Source organism: Ursus maritimus, unplaced genomic scaffold (genome assembly GCF_017311325.1).
Source record: "Ursus maritimus isolate PB19 unplaced genomic scaffold, ASM1731132v1 scaffold_12, whole genome shotgun sequence".
Classification (NCBI taxonomy): Eukaryota; Metazoa; Chordata; class Mammalia; order Carnivora; family Ursidae; genus Ursus; species Ursus maritimus.
The window spans coordinates 7,242,018-7,257,167 of NW_024423564.1; the positions used below are offsets into that span (position 1 = coordinate 7,242,018).

General features: G+C 35.3%; 1 protein-coding gene across 2 annotated transcripts in view; it reads right to left on the reverse strand.

Moving 5' to 3' along the window:
• Window positions 1-15,150, reverse strand: part of MAN1A2 (mannosidase alpha class 1A member 2) — a 186,742-nt gene that overhangs the window by 52,834 nt on the left and 118,758 nt on the right. The gene's annotated exons all lie outside the window — the stretch shown is intronic.

A 15,150-nucleotide genomic window follows, 5' to 3' on the forward strand; every position in this document is an offset into this window, starting at 1 on the left:
AAATAAATAAATAAAATCTTAAAAAAAAAAAAAAAAAGAAGAAGGTAAAAACAATACGACAGGAGTCAGGCCAGACTGTCAAGTTTCTGGCACAGGCCAGACTATGTAAAGTATGGATGAAATAAGGAATCACAATGAGGAATAAATCTTAAAGAAGAGATAATAAGCTCAATTTTGTACCTACTGAGTTTAAGATACCTACAAATAACCAGGAAACCAATCTCTTATACCTGGTGGGGGGGGGGGGCATATCAGTTTAAATCCCAAGCAAAATCAGAATGAAATACTGATGATTTACATCAGGGGTGGGGGTGGAGGGGTAATTTTTTCTGTAAAGGGCCAGATAATATACAGCCTTTATTACATGCTCCTCTGTTTTGTTGTTGATGACGATTGTTTAAGCCCTTCAAAATGTAAAAAAACATTTTTAACTGGTAGGCCATATAAACGCAGGTCAGTGGCTAGCCTAGTTTGCCAGTTGCTGATTCATATTTCACAGATATATAGGGCACAGTTCATCCTGCAAAAAGAGATGAGGTCTGTGAGGCAAAAATGGAAAGGAAAAGAAGAATTCCTAAGAATATGAACATTTAAGAAGCTAGGAGAAGAGGGGTGCCTGGGTAGCGCAGTCGTTAGGCGTCTGCCTTTGGCTCAGGGCGTGATCCCGGCGTTCCAGGATCGAGTCCCACATCGGGCTCCTCCGCTGGGAGCCTGCTTCTTCCTCTCCCACTCCCCCTGCTTGTGTTCCCTCTCTCGCTGGCTGTCTATCTCTGTCAAATAAATAAATAAAAAATCTTTAAAAAAAAAAAAAAGAAGCTAGGAGAAGAAGAATATGAAACAAATTCCCATCCCTTTAAAGTGGACTGGCCTTATACTTGCTTTGTCTAACTGAATGTGGTAAAAAGTAACATCGTGCCAGTTTCAAGTCTAACCCTCAAGAGGCCTCATGTGCTCCACTTCTTTTTATGGGACCTTGTTACTGCCATGGAAATAAGCACGGTATATAGCCTGATAAATGGTGAGAGACCACAGGGAGTAGGGCTGAATCTCCCCGAGTGGGGCCGTGCTAGATTAGCCAGCCTCCAGACAACCTGCCAGCTCACTGAGACACACTGAGTAAGTCCACACAAGACCAGCAGAACATCTCAGCCAACCTGTAAATTTTTAAAAAATAATACATTCTTTCCAGTCACTAAATTTTAGAGTGGTTTGTTATACAGAAGTAGCTAATACACTGTCGTTTTTGGACTAGTCTATAGGACAGCTGCTAGGCCACATAAAAAATTGCTTTTAGTCGAGTGGCAGAAAGCAGAGTCCAGAATGCAATGCATTAAAAGAAGTGAACAGAGGCAAACAAGAAAAACCAACAAATATAAACATTTCTTCAAAACGCTTTATCATGATAGGAAGAAGAAAGGTGGAGTGTCTGCTAGAAGGGGCTATGGCAATGAAGAAGAGTAGAGGAAACAGAGGGAAGGGGTCACTAGCAATGAGAAAGGTACCAGGAGGTTTAACACATTGTATAATCACAATGGGAATACCAAAAAAGAGTTCAGAAGTTGAAAGAGGATAGAATACAGAATACAGGTCAAAGGAAGAATACTGGCCAGGATCTTCTAAGACTGGAAAAACAGATAAAGCCCAGTGACTAAGTAAATGAGCTTATAGGTAAAGAGATCTTCTGTACAAAGATCTTTACTTTCACTTTGACTTAGGAAGCAAGGTCGTCTAGGTAGAAGTGAGGTAAAGGGGTATGGTGACCAACTTTTTAAAAACTACCGAAGAGAATGTATTCTGTGAATAATTTTTAAAAACTAGAAGCATAGAATGGGACATACAAGGAGAAATAGTGAACAAAGAAATTAATACTTTGAACCACAAGTTTATGATGAGGTTAGGCAACGGAGCAATAAAAGTATGCTAGAGTTCTCATCTGGTTCAGAGGGAAGAGCTCCAGGAATGATTAATTCTAAATGTCAGTAGAAAAATATAAATAATCAGAGCGTAAGTTAAAATTCAAGGGCAATATCTAGGAAAGATGAAAATGTATATATTAATTTTGAAACCAGTAAAGACAAAGAAAATGAAACAAAACACATAAGGCAGCATGGGGAATGATATTTTAAGAATGCATAATAAACACACACACACAAAAATAAGATAAAAGAAACTGACTTAGAAAAAGACTTGTGTTTTGGACCAGGATGAAGCAACAGTTTACCCTGTAACCTAGAACAGCCAAAAAACACTGAACAATATACATGAAATGATGGTTTTCCTGACACTGAGCATCAGGCAATAAAGGACAGTGATCTGTAAGATACAGAAAATAAACAAGGTGAGTCCTATGACTGCCCCCAGATTACTGCTTCAAGAAAGTTTCCAGGCAGAAGCACAGGGAGGAGAAAATAAGGCACAGTCCAGAAAGTCCAAGGCAGCTAGGGTTCACAGACAGGGTAACCAGAGAAAAGAGACCTGCACAGAAAGAGAAACTAGATATATGCAAAGGGTTCCCCTGAGTATACAATAGAGTACTGAGCAGCACACACATGTGAGGAAACTACCTGAGACTGGGAAAAGAACTACATGAAAGGACGGGAGGGGACACTGCCTGGGGCTCACAAAGACCCTACTGGTAATAATGCCTCTTCCCATGAGCCAGACGAGAAAAATTCATACTTCATGGGCAATTAGAGTACAGTATGCAGGACATAATTAGCCCCAGACTGAGCAATGTACCAGATGTCCCTAACAAATCATAAAATCAAGACAGGAAAAGGTCTAACAATTTCCAAGTAACTTAACTGTATCCCAGAAAAAAACTCAAGACGACTTCTAGGAAAAGAAAAATATCCGGCACTCAAACAAGATAAAACTGACAATTGTCTGACATCTAATCCAAGATTACCAGGCATGCAGAGAGGCAGGAAAGAAACCACTCAAAATGAGGAAAATAAAGAACCAGTTCAAAATGACCCAGAATTGACACAAATGGTAGAATGACCAGAGAAGAATATTCCACGTTACTATAACTGTGTTACCTATGTGCAAGTAGGTAAGCAGAGACAAGGAAGAGATGAAAAGATCCAAACTGAACTTCCGAAGATGAAAACTACTGTGTTAGAGACAAGCAAATACAGTGGAAGGGATTAACAGCAGATCAGACAATACATAAGAAAAGGTCAGTAAACCTGAAGGCACTGCACCAGAAATTATTCAAGATGAAACACAAAGGGGAAAAAGAAAAACAGAAAGATAGAAAAAAAGTATCTATGAACTAAGTGGCCTAATACATGGATATAGTTGAAATCTCTGAAGGAGAGGTATGACCGAAAAATTATTTGAAGAGATAAGGGCTAAAAAATTTCCAAATTTGATAATAACTATAAACCCACATGAAAATGAAAACACACCATGGCAGAATTTGTGGGATGCCACTGAAGCAGTACTAAAGGGGAAATTAACAACATGAAAGGTTTCATATCAATGACTTCAGCTTCCACCTTAGAAGCCAGAAAAAGAAAGGCAAATTAAACACAAAGTAAAAGAAAGCAAATAATAAACATTAGGGCAAAAATCAATGAAGCAGAATCTACAGATATTAAAAAGGATAATAAGGGAATATTATGAACAACTTTATGCCAATAAATTAAAAAAACTAGATGAAATGGACAAATTCTCTGGAAGACAGAAATTACCAAACCTTCTATCTGTCAAATAAATTGAAATTATACTTAAAAACCTTCCAATAAAAATGCTGTAATCCAAAAAAAAAAAAAAAAACCAAAAACAAAAAAACAAACCAAAAACCTTCCCAAAAGAAAACTATGGGCCCAGATGGTTATGTTGGCAAATTCTATCAAACATTTAAGGAAGAAACAATATCAATTTTGCGCAAACTTTTGAGGAGGAGGGAATACTTCATAACCCATTCTTAGGCCAGCATCGTAATAATACCAAAACCAGACAAAGACAAAAAAGAGCTACAGAGCAGTATTTCTCATTTAACAAATCAATTACAAGGAAATACTGAAAGGCTAATACACATCATGAGTAAGTATGATTTATTCTAGAAATGCAGAGCGGGTTTAACATTTAAAATCAACCAATGTAATTCACTATATTCAATAAACCAAAAAAGAAAATAGATGCACACACAAAAAATTTGACATCCGTTCCTGATAAAAACTCTCAGCAAACCAGGAAAAATACACAAAGGGCATCTACAAGAAAACCTACAGCTAGCAGCATACTTAGTAAAAGACTAAATACTTTTTCCCTAAGATAAGAAACAAGACAAGGCTGTTCACCTTCATACTTTTTTTTCAACACTGCACCATAGGCTCTATAGCAAGTCCAATGAGACCAAAAAAGAAATGAATTAAATTCAAATAAGTGGCATTCATACTAGAAATAAAGAAGTAAGCTATGTTTACTTAGATATAACATGACTGTCTATGAAGAAAATTCGATGGAATCTACAAAAAAAAAAAGCTACCAAAGCTAAAAAGAGAAGTTAGCAGGTTGCAGATACAAGCTTAATATACTAAATCTATTTTATTTCTATATATTAGCAACAAAATATAAAAAACTGAAATTTAAAATGTCATTTTTAACAGCATCAACAATATGAAATATCTACAGATAAATCTGGTGAAACATGTGTAAGACCTGTACACAGTGAGCTACAAAATATTTTTGAGAGAAATTAAAAGAATACCTAAATAAATGTAGACATACATATAATTTGTTCATGGACTGGAAGATATCAACTGTCAAAAGAGTGTTAAGATGTCAAATTCCCCCAAATCATCTATGGACTTCTCAATCAAAATACCAGCAGGCTTTTCTATAGAAAACTACCAGTGATTCTAAAATTAATATGGAAATGCAAAGGACCTAGATAACCAAGACAGTTCAAAGAAAAAATCTAGCGGACTAACACTACTTGATTTCAGGCTATAATAACTAAAACAGCATGATATTGGCATAATAATAGATAAGTAGATCAACAGAACAGAATAGAAACCATAAACTTATATCTATATGTACAACTGATTTCTGACAAAGGTGCAAAGACAATGTAGTGGAGAAAAGACAATCTTTTCAACAAAAGGGAGCCAGAATAATTAGATACCCAGGAAGGGAAGGAGGAAGGGAGGGAAGGAAGGAAGAAAGGAGGGAGGGTGGGAGGAATGAACTGTGATACCTATATAAAAATCAACTCAAGGCAGATCACAGACCTAAATATAGAACCTAAATCTCTAAAACTTTTAGAAGAAAACATAGGAGGAAATCTTTGTGATCCTGGGTTAGGCAAAGCTTTCTTAGATATGATATATTCTTTTATGTAAAGAACAGACTGATAAAATGGACTTCAACTTCAGAGTTGGAATCCTTTGCTGTTTAATTTAACATTGCTAAGAGAATGAAAAGACAAGTCAAAGACTGGGAGAAAACATCCAATTTGAAAATGGGCACCTGGGGAGCGGTCTGATCAGACAATTCACCGAGAAGATAAATGGATGGGAGTGGCACATGAAAAGACATACAACATCATTGGTCATTTTGGAAGTGACAATTAAAGCTACCAAGAATTACCACTACACACCTAAAATGAAAAGACTGACCATATCAGCTAAAATGAAAAACTAAATGATGGGGCGCCTGGGTGGCTCAGTCGTTAAGCGTCTGCCTTCGGCTCAGGGCGTGATCCCGGCGTTCTGGGATCGAGCCCCACATCAGGCTCCTCCGCTGGGAGCCTGCTTCTTCCTCTCCCAATCCCCCTGACTGTGTTCCCTCTCTCGCTGGCTGTCTCTCTCTCTGTCGAATAAATAAAACCTTTAATAAAAAAAAAAAAAAAAAAAGCTAAATGAAAAGACTGACCATATCAAGTGCTGGTGCATATATGGAGGAACACTGCTGATGGGAATGTAAAATGGTATATCCACTACAGAAAAGAGATCGGCAGTCTTTTTTAAAAAGAATACACATCTACTATATGATATATACGCACTCAAGAAAAGTGAGAACATATGTCAACATGAAGGCTTGTCGGTCATTGTTCACAGCACTTTATTTGTAACAATCCCAAAGTGGGAATAATCCAAATGACCATCAACCGGTGAGTGGATAAACAAACTGTGATGCTCCACAAGGCAGCATGCTCCTCAGAACTACTGATATACACGATACGGGCAAATCTCAAAATAATTATGCTCCGCGAAAGAAGCTAGACAAAAATAAAGAATGCATATAAAGGATTCCATTTATAAAAGTTCTAGAAAATGCAAATGTATCTATGATGTAAGAAAGCAGATCAGCAGTTGCTTGAGGAAGAAGTGAGAAGGGGAATGAAAGAAGAATCATAAAAGGGGATGAGGAAACCTTTTAGAGGTGATAGATAGGATCATTATTTTGATGATTCCCTAGGCCTATATTTATTTAAAAACTTACCAAAATGTACACTCTAAACATGTACTATTTATTCTATGTCAATTATACCTTAATAAAGCTATTTTAAAAAAGCAAGTAAACAAAACAAAAAGGATACCTGAAATTAGTCCAACAAATTTAACTCACTTTTTAAAATACTGAGTCACACTGGGATTTAAAAAAATTTTTTTAAATCTCTATAAATAATCCATAAACACTTTTTACTAAAGATATACCTAAACTAAAATTGCTCAGGAAATTGAAAATAAGGAAATGGTCAAAAGTGAGTTGGGGATGGACAGGAGGCTTATAAAGAAGACTTGGGGAGAGTAAGGAACAGAAGTAAACTGATCGAAGTTAAAGAATTGTCAGAGGTACTGACGATCCAGTTGGAATTGGAAATTATATATTTATAGTGACTTCAGCCTGTACTACTGATGATTTTCATCAGCAATGCTCAGCTGAGTATATGAATGGGAAAGGTAGATGGCTGGGTTGATACAGTTTTGGGATTTGTAGGACAGATAAAAGAGAAGGTACTCAAGTATTTCCATATTGGTTTGAATCCTATGCTGTCTAGGCTGGATAGGAAAAGAAGCAACAGGCAATTCTCCTGTCCAAATATTCAGGATTCTTGTTCCATTGTTTTGTTGCACCCAACCAGTAAAAACATTAGCCCAAATGTCAGTCTGCTCTACTATTATCCTCAAACTCCCAGTTTTCCCCAAGAATGAGAACCTCAACATTGCTTGTCAACTTTAGTATGACTTTTTGATTACCGCTCTTTCCCATTCCTTAAAGCAGGTATTTGAAATCTCTTCTTCAAAAGTCTTCTACTGCTCTACCTTCTTCCTACACTCAGCACACCATCATGCCACCTAATTCACAGAAAAGAACACAAACCATTGACGGGGGAGAGAGGGAACCCCAAAAATCTATCAACTTTCTGCACCCCCATCTATCAAGTTATCTGTTCCTTTTCCTTGTTAAAGAGGAAGAAATATTACTTCTCTACATACTCTATCTTGCTCTGGACCCTAACCACTTCTGCTTCCTTCTCAGAAATCCTCCCCATCTTGGCTAGTTTTAATCTTCAATTTCTACCCTTAGCATTTAAATATTTATTAACATCTTAAAATAATCAAGTGATCTTTCTTGACAATACTATACTCCTTAAGTTTGATACCTATCAAGTGTTTACTGAAGTAAGTGAAGAAAGATATCACAGATGACATCTCGATTTCTGGCTGGGCAAATGGGGGAACAATGGCGCTCCTCATTGAAACTAGTAATACTGGAGGAGAAACGGTTTAAAGAATGAGTCTGAACTAGGGACATGTCAAATTGGAGGTGCTAGAAGGATATCTAAACGGATATGACAAACAGGCAATCAGACATGTGGAAATCCAGAGATTGGGAGTATACACTTGTGAATTACCAACATATGAAATGGATTTGAGCCATGCGAGTTTGCATAGAGTGATTAAAGAATACAAATGGTACTTTTGGAGCATGTCACTTCTAGAAGAAAGAGTCATTAAAATAACATGTGACATTTTCTATTTTGCACTGGCCCCGTACATATTTCTGGGTATAATACAGATCTATAGAAAGGGATTAAGAAATAAGCAGGAAAGAAAACAAGATAGCAAAGACATAACAGAATTAAAGGAGGTGAAATAACAGGGTAAATAGCAGGGAAAGGCAAAAGTCTTTGTCCCCATGGTTTAGGGGAAATGTTGTTTAGGTCTGTGAATTATTGCCAGGGTTTACAGATTTCATTTTAAGTTACCTGAGTACTAGGACAATAAGTTCTCTTTCCAGCTCTTCTATACTGTTGCTCTAGTAGAAGATTATATGCTTAATAAATGAATAAGCAGCAGAGGCCTGAGATCCATGGTAACTATGGAATTTATCACCCAGTAGTCTGACTTTCTTACTGAAACCACTGAATCATGCCTGCCCCAGTGTCAAATCTGATAAACCATGTCACCCCAAGGTCCTTTGGAGACGCAGAAAATGATAACACATTATAAAGCACTACTAAACAGCAATGATTCATATGATCTGTCTCAGCATGTTATGAAGTTAATGGCAAGTTTCTAACAGAAGCTATTTCTTGAGGCATTCTTATAGGAAATTCTAGAAGCTAGTATTTGTATGTCATGGTTTATGAAACATTTTCAAACACAGTACCTCATAAATATGACCTACATGACCATCCTATTAAATAAGTCCATTAGAACACATGAAGAAACAAAAGCATGGAGAAGTTAAATAACTCGTCTACATTATTATGTTAAATTATTAAGCAGGAAAGCCAGGGTTAGTCTTTCTAACTCCAAATATTATACCCGTCCTTGTTTTTTCTATAATTTTTTAATTTAGTGGTATAAAACATAATGAATCAGTGATGACCAATTTCCTATATTTTCTTCACTTTAGTCATTAAATAGCATAGGCTAAGCACTGTGCTTAGAAAACTAGTGAAAAAACAAAGGAAAAAAAGGGAGAAAATATTAATAATATGCCTTTAAATCTAGGTTCTTTACTATATTCTTTTATATCTGTTGCCAAGTACTATTCCTGAAGGTAATTACCAGTAATTATTCTCTTGTGATTGCTATGTGCATGTCACAGACATTATCATTACTCTAATTACAATACAGTTAGCCAAAGCTGGATTGTTAAATTTCAGCTCAATTCACTGTTTGTTTTGCAGACTATTTATAGATATGACAGATGTATAGTGCTCAAAGATAATAATGGATCTGATATACTTTTCAGAAGCTGATATAAAATATACAAAAACATTAAAAAGAACAAATTGCACAATTTAGTCAAGACTACAGCTGCTAAAAGGATATCAGGATAGCTTCCCTAGGATTTTAAAGCCCCTTGCCAAGATAACCAGTGACTAGCTCTTTCTGTAACATTCTCAAAATTAACAACTGCTAAGAGTGAATATATTCTGAAAAAGTAATTTAAATTCATTGTGAGAAGAAAAACAAGGAAGAAGGAATTATTTTATTGCAATATTTTAATTGCGCTGAAATATATGTAACATGAAAGCTGCCACTTTAGTCATTTTTTCAATGTACCATTCAGTGGCATTAATTACATTCACAATGTTGTACAACTATCACTATTTCCAAAACTTCTGACCATCCCAAATAGAAACTCTGTACCTATGGAGTAGTAACTCTCCATTCCCCTTTCACCTAAGTCTCAACCTCTGATTCACTATCTGTATGAATGTGACTACTTTAGATTTGGTAAAGTGGAATCATACAGTATTTGTCCTTTTTGTGACTGGCTTTTCTCATGTATCAGGATGGTTTCAGGGTTCATCTGTGTTGCAGCATGTGTCAGAAACCTCACTCCTCTCACAGCTAAATAATACTCTATCTAAATAATATTCTATCATATGGATAGACCACATTTTGTTCGTCTATTCATCTGTCAGACACTTTAGTTATTTCTACCTTTTAGCTACTGTGAATAATGTTGTGGGAACATTAGCATACAAGTATCTACTTGAGTCCCTGTTTTCCAATCTTTGGGGTATGTACTCAGGAGTTAAACTGCTGGACTGTACGGAATTCTACATTTAACTTTTTGAGGAACTACCAAATTGTTTTTCACAGTGGCTGCACCATTTTACATTCCCAACAGCAATGTACAATGGTTTCAGTTTCTGCATATCTGTGCTAACACATATTTTCTGTCTTTTGATTATAGCCGTCCTAGTAGGTGTGAAGAGGAATCTCACGGGGCTTTTGACTTGCATTTCCCTAGTGACTAATGATGATGAGCATCTTTTTCACATGTTTAATTTTCCATTTGCGTATCTTCTTTGGAGAAATGTCTATTCAAGTTCTTTGCCCATTTTTTAACCATCTTTTTGTTGTTGAGTTATAGAAGTTCTTCATATATTCTAGATATTAAACCTTTATCAGACATGTGATCTGAAAATATTTTCTCTCATTCTGTGGGTTGTCTCCCCATCATGATAGTTCTTTGACACACAAGTTTTTAATTTTAATAAAATCCAATTTATCTATTTTTTCTTTTGTTGCCTCTGCTTCTGAAGAAACCATTGCCAAATCCAAGGTCATGAAGATCTGTCCCTGTTTTCTCCTAAGAGTTTTATAATTTTCGTTCTTAAATTTAGAGTGCTTGATGCATTTTGAGCTAAGTTTTATATATGATATAAGGTAAGGGCCCAATTTCATTCTTTTCCATGTAACTATCCAGTTTTCATTATACTGTTTATTTAATGAGAAGTTTTATTTTTAATAATTAAGATACTGTCAATGCTCTACTGTTCATCATTTCAAAGGCTAGCAATTCTCAAACAGTGAGAATTCAGTATTCTAAGATTTTGATGTGGAAGATGACATTCTCTTTTTATTTAAAAATATTTGTGCAGAGTGAAGGAAAGCACCAACAGAATGAAAAGGCAACCTATGAATGGGAGAAAATATTTGCAAGTGATATATTTGATGAGAGGCTGATATCCAAAACACATGAAAGAACTGATACAACTCAATAACAAAACAAACAAACAAACAAACAAACAAATAACACAATTAAAAAATACACAGATGACCCGAGTAGACATTTTTCCAGAGAAGATATAAAGATGGCCAACAGGCACATGAAAAGATGCTCAATATCACTAATCAGCAAGGAAATGCAAATGAAAGCCATAATGAGATACCATCTCACACCTGTCAGAATGGCTATTCTCAAAAAGACAAGAAATAACAAGTGTTGGCAAGGATGTGGAGAAAACAGCCGTTGTGCATTGTTGGTGGGACTGTAAATTGGTGCAACACTATAGAAGAGAGTATGGAGATTTCTCAAAAAATTAAAAATAGAACCACCATATGATCCAGCAATCCCTCTTCTGGGTATTTATCCAAAGGAAAAAAAAAATACTAATTCAAAAAGATGTATGTACCCTGTGTTCACTGTAGCATTATTTACAATCACCGAGATATAGAAGCAACCTAAGTGTCTACTGACAGATGAATAAAGAAGATGTGGTGCATGCATACACACACACACACACAACGGACTATTACTCGGCCATAAAAAAAGAATAAAATTTTGCCATTTGTGACAATATAAATGGACCCAGAGGGTATTATGCTAAGTGAAATAAGTCAAACAGAGAAAGACAAATACTGCATAATTTCACTCATATGTGGAATCTAAAAATCAAAACAAACAAAACAAAAAGTGACTCATAGATACAGAGAACAAACTAGTGGTTGCCAGAAGGGAGGGAGTTGGGTGAATGGGAGAAATAGGTGAAGGGGATTAAGAGGTACAAACAGCCAGTTATACAATAAACAAGTCATGGGGATATGATGCACAGCGTGGGGAATACAGTCAATAATATTGTAATAACTTTGTATAGTGACAGATGGTAACTAGACCTATCAAGGTGATCATTTTGTAATGTATAAAAATAGAGAATCACTGTGTTGTATATCTGAAACTAACATAATATTGTATGTCAATTACAAATCAATTTAAAAAAAGGAATAATAGTGAAAAAAAAAAAAAAACCCAGTAGAAACAACCCAGTCATCAACTGATAAACGGATAAACAACAGTGGTAGATCCACAAAATGGAATATTATTCAGGCATTAAAAAAATCCAAATATTGATACATGCTATAATATGGAAGAATCTTTAAAACATTTTGCTAAATGAAAGAAGCCAATCACAAAAGACCACATAATATGTGATTATACAAAAAGTTCAGAACAGGCAAATTTATTGAGACATTTCTTCCCCTGTTAGAATATTCCCAAATCTTTATGGTTGTTTAAGGCTGCAAGGAGTGGGAGAACTGGCAAATAGGTACGTGATAGCTAAATGACACAGGATTTCTTTGGGCGGGTTAATGAAAATCTTCTAAAATTGATGTTGGTGATGGTTACAAAACACTGTGGATACTAAAAACCATTGAATTGTATACTTTGGGTGAATTACATGACATATGGGTTATATCTCAATAAAACTGCTTTAAAAATGTTTTTAATCTTACTCCAAAAGTGATAGATGTTCATTATGTCAAATTTAGATTAATAAAGAAAAACAAAAAGAAGAAAATAAAAACAAACATTAAGGAAAAAACACAAATAACATATATTTATCTATGTCAAGTATTCTGTAACATAATTTTTAATGGCTGCATAGTATATTACATCTGAAGGTACTATAATTTATTTAACCAAATCTCTTTCACAGGATGTTTAAAACTGCAGTAGGCACTGGGCACAAGTTATTAATTAAAAGTAAATAAAATTTAACATGCAGTTCTACAACCACACCAACAACATTTCCAATGCTCAACACCATACATGGTTAGTGACGCTTGTACAGACGGCACATATATAGAACATTTTCCTCATCACAGAAAATTCTACTAGACAAGACTGCTTTAGAATGTTTCCATATTCCTATTTTATCAAAGGCACAGTAAAGTAAACTTTATATATATATATATATAGCTGTGCAAATTTCTTTGGAATAAATACCTAGAAATGAGTCACAGGTTCAAATGGCATACAAATTTTCATACTTTTTGAAGCTCCGGGTACAGGGATGTGTCCATTCCCTTATTAATTTAATAGATAAAGAATAGTGTCTTCTGTTTAAAAGTTGCATCAAGAATCATTATGTTGTATACCTGAAACGAACACAGGTGACAGCTGACCCTTGAACAACATGGGTTTGAACTGCATGGTCCACTTACATGCAGATTTTTTCAACGAGGTATAATATTGTACATTTATTTTCTATTCCTTACGATTTTCTTAATATATTCTCTAGCTATTTTTTTTTTGTATAAGAATATAACACAAAATATGTGTTAATCAATTGTTTATGTTTTTCAGTAAGGCTTTCAGTCAACAGCAGGCTCTTAGTAGTTAAGTTTTTGGGTGGGGAGTCAAAAGTTACACGGGGATTTTCTACTATGCGGGTGGTCACTGCCCCTAACCCCCACGTTGTCCAAAAGTCAACTGTATTATATTGTTGTATTGGATGTCAACTACACTTCAATAAAATAAATCAAATAAAAGCTGCATTGATTTGATTAGGGTGGTGGTGAAGTGGGACAAGAGAGGCACAAAGGTCTCTGGTGATCAGTCTATGGAGATGCTACAAATAGGATACCAAGCTGGTAGTGTTTGCAAGTTCTACTACAGTAGCGCCGCACCGGTGCGTACAGAAGGAGGGTGGTATCACATTACACTGTCTGCACGTGCTAGTCATCCGTAGTAACACCGCTTTTAGGGTTAAACATGAACATCTGCTTATTTCCATTTGTGTTCTGGTTTTTTTCATGAACCAACTTTTCTCAGTGTATTTTTTTACTGAGATGATCATCTTTTTTCTTACGATCTTATAAGAGTTCTTGATAGAGAGAGGATATGAAAGCTCTGTTTTCCAGATACATTCAAATGTATTTCCTTAGCTAGTTATTTGCCTTTGTTATAAAATGTAAGAGATTAATGTTTATATGTGGTAAACACTGATAATCTTTTTCTTTACAGAGAAGGCTTTCCTGATTATAAAAAAAACCCACTTTTTAGTATTTTCATATTGTTATTTTTTACAGTTAAATTTAAGTTTTACCTTACAGACTATATACCAGCATATGACATAAAGAAAGACTGAACATAATTTTTTCCTGTTAGAATATTCCCAAATCTTAATAAAACTCTAGGGGGTGAAGTGTACAATAAAATTCACCCAAATTATGAAGCAGACATCCAAACCAGCCATCCTCATCTGGAATAAGAAAGTATATTTTTATATTTTAGAAATGTTGCCCCTGGGCTTCCGTTTTTTCCAAAAAGTATCATTTTCACTCAGTCTAGTATGCCCTTGTATTTTCCTCAAAATAAAGAGAAAAATAAGCTACATGTAAAGAACTTCAAAAAAGTACATAAGAGGAACCAAAGATTGAGATCTATTTCCAGAGTCATGAAAGACACAACTGTATTGACCAACCTGCTTCTCTTTCACAAAATAAAGGACAATTTCCTTGAGAGGAGCCCCCTAAATTCCATGACAAATGTTTTCCTACTCTTGGTAGCAAACACCAGCATAATTTCTGACAGATTAAGTGATTGTTATTTTCACCTCTTTTTTACTATTTCATTATGATTTTATTAGTCTCAAAAATAACCCAAACATGTTATACGAGGGGCAAAGTTACACCTTCTAGTATTTCTACCAGTTCTCCTATCTTTTAAGAGAGAATACCACTCATAAACCCATATTTTATTTCAATTCTTTATGTTCCATATTTCCAAATATTTATTATTATTTTTTAAAAATCTATTCCTTCAAAGATCAATTCTAAAGCTCTAATAAGAAGATCACCCTCTCCCCAAACAAAATACTTTCTCCTCACTGAGGAAGTCACTTCTGCCAGTCTCACATCACAACTGGTACATGCCTCTACTGTATCATTTATCATATCTTATTTCAACTATATTTAAGGGTGTCTGCTTACCCTACTAGCATGGGAGCTCCCTGAAATCCGACCAAGTTCTATGTGGTCTTTCCCCATCTCCAGTTTCATCCAAGAACTTAGCACAGAGCCTGATAAATAAAAGACCCTGATATCTTCTGTTAAAATGACTGGACAAAGCTTTCACAAGAGCAACTGCCCTCCCTTCTAA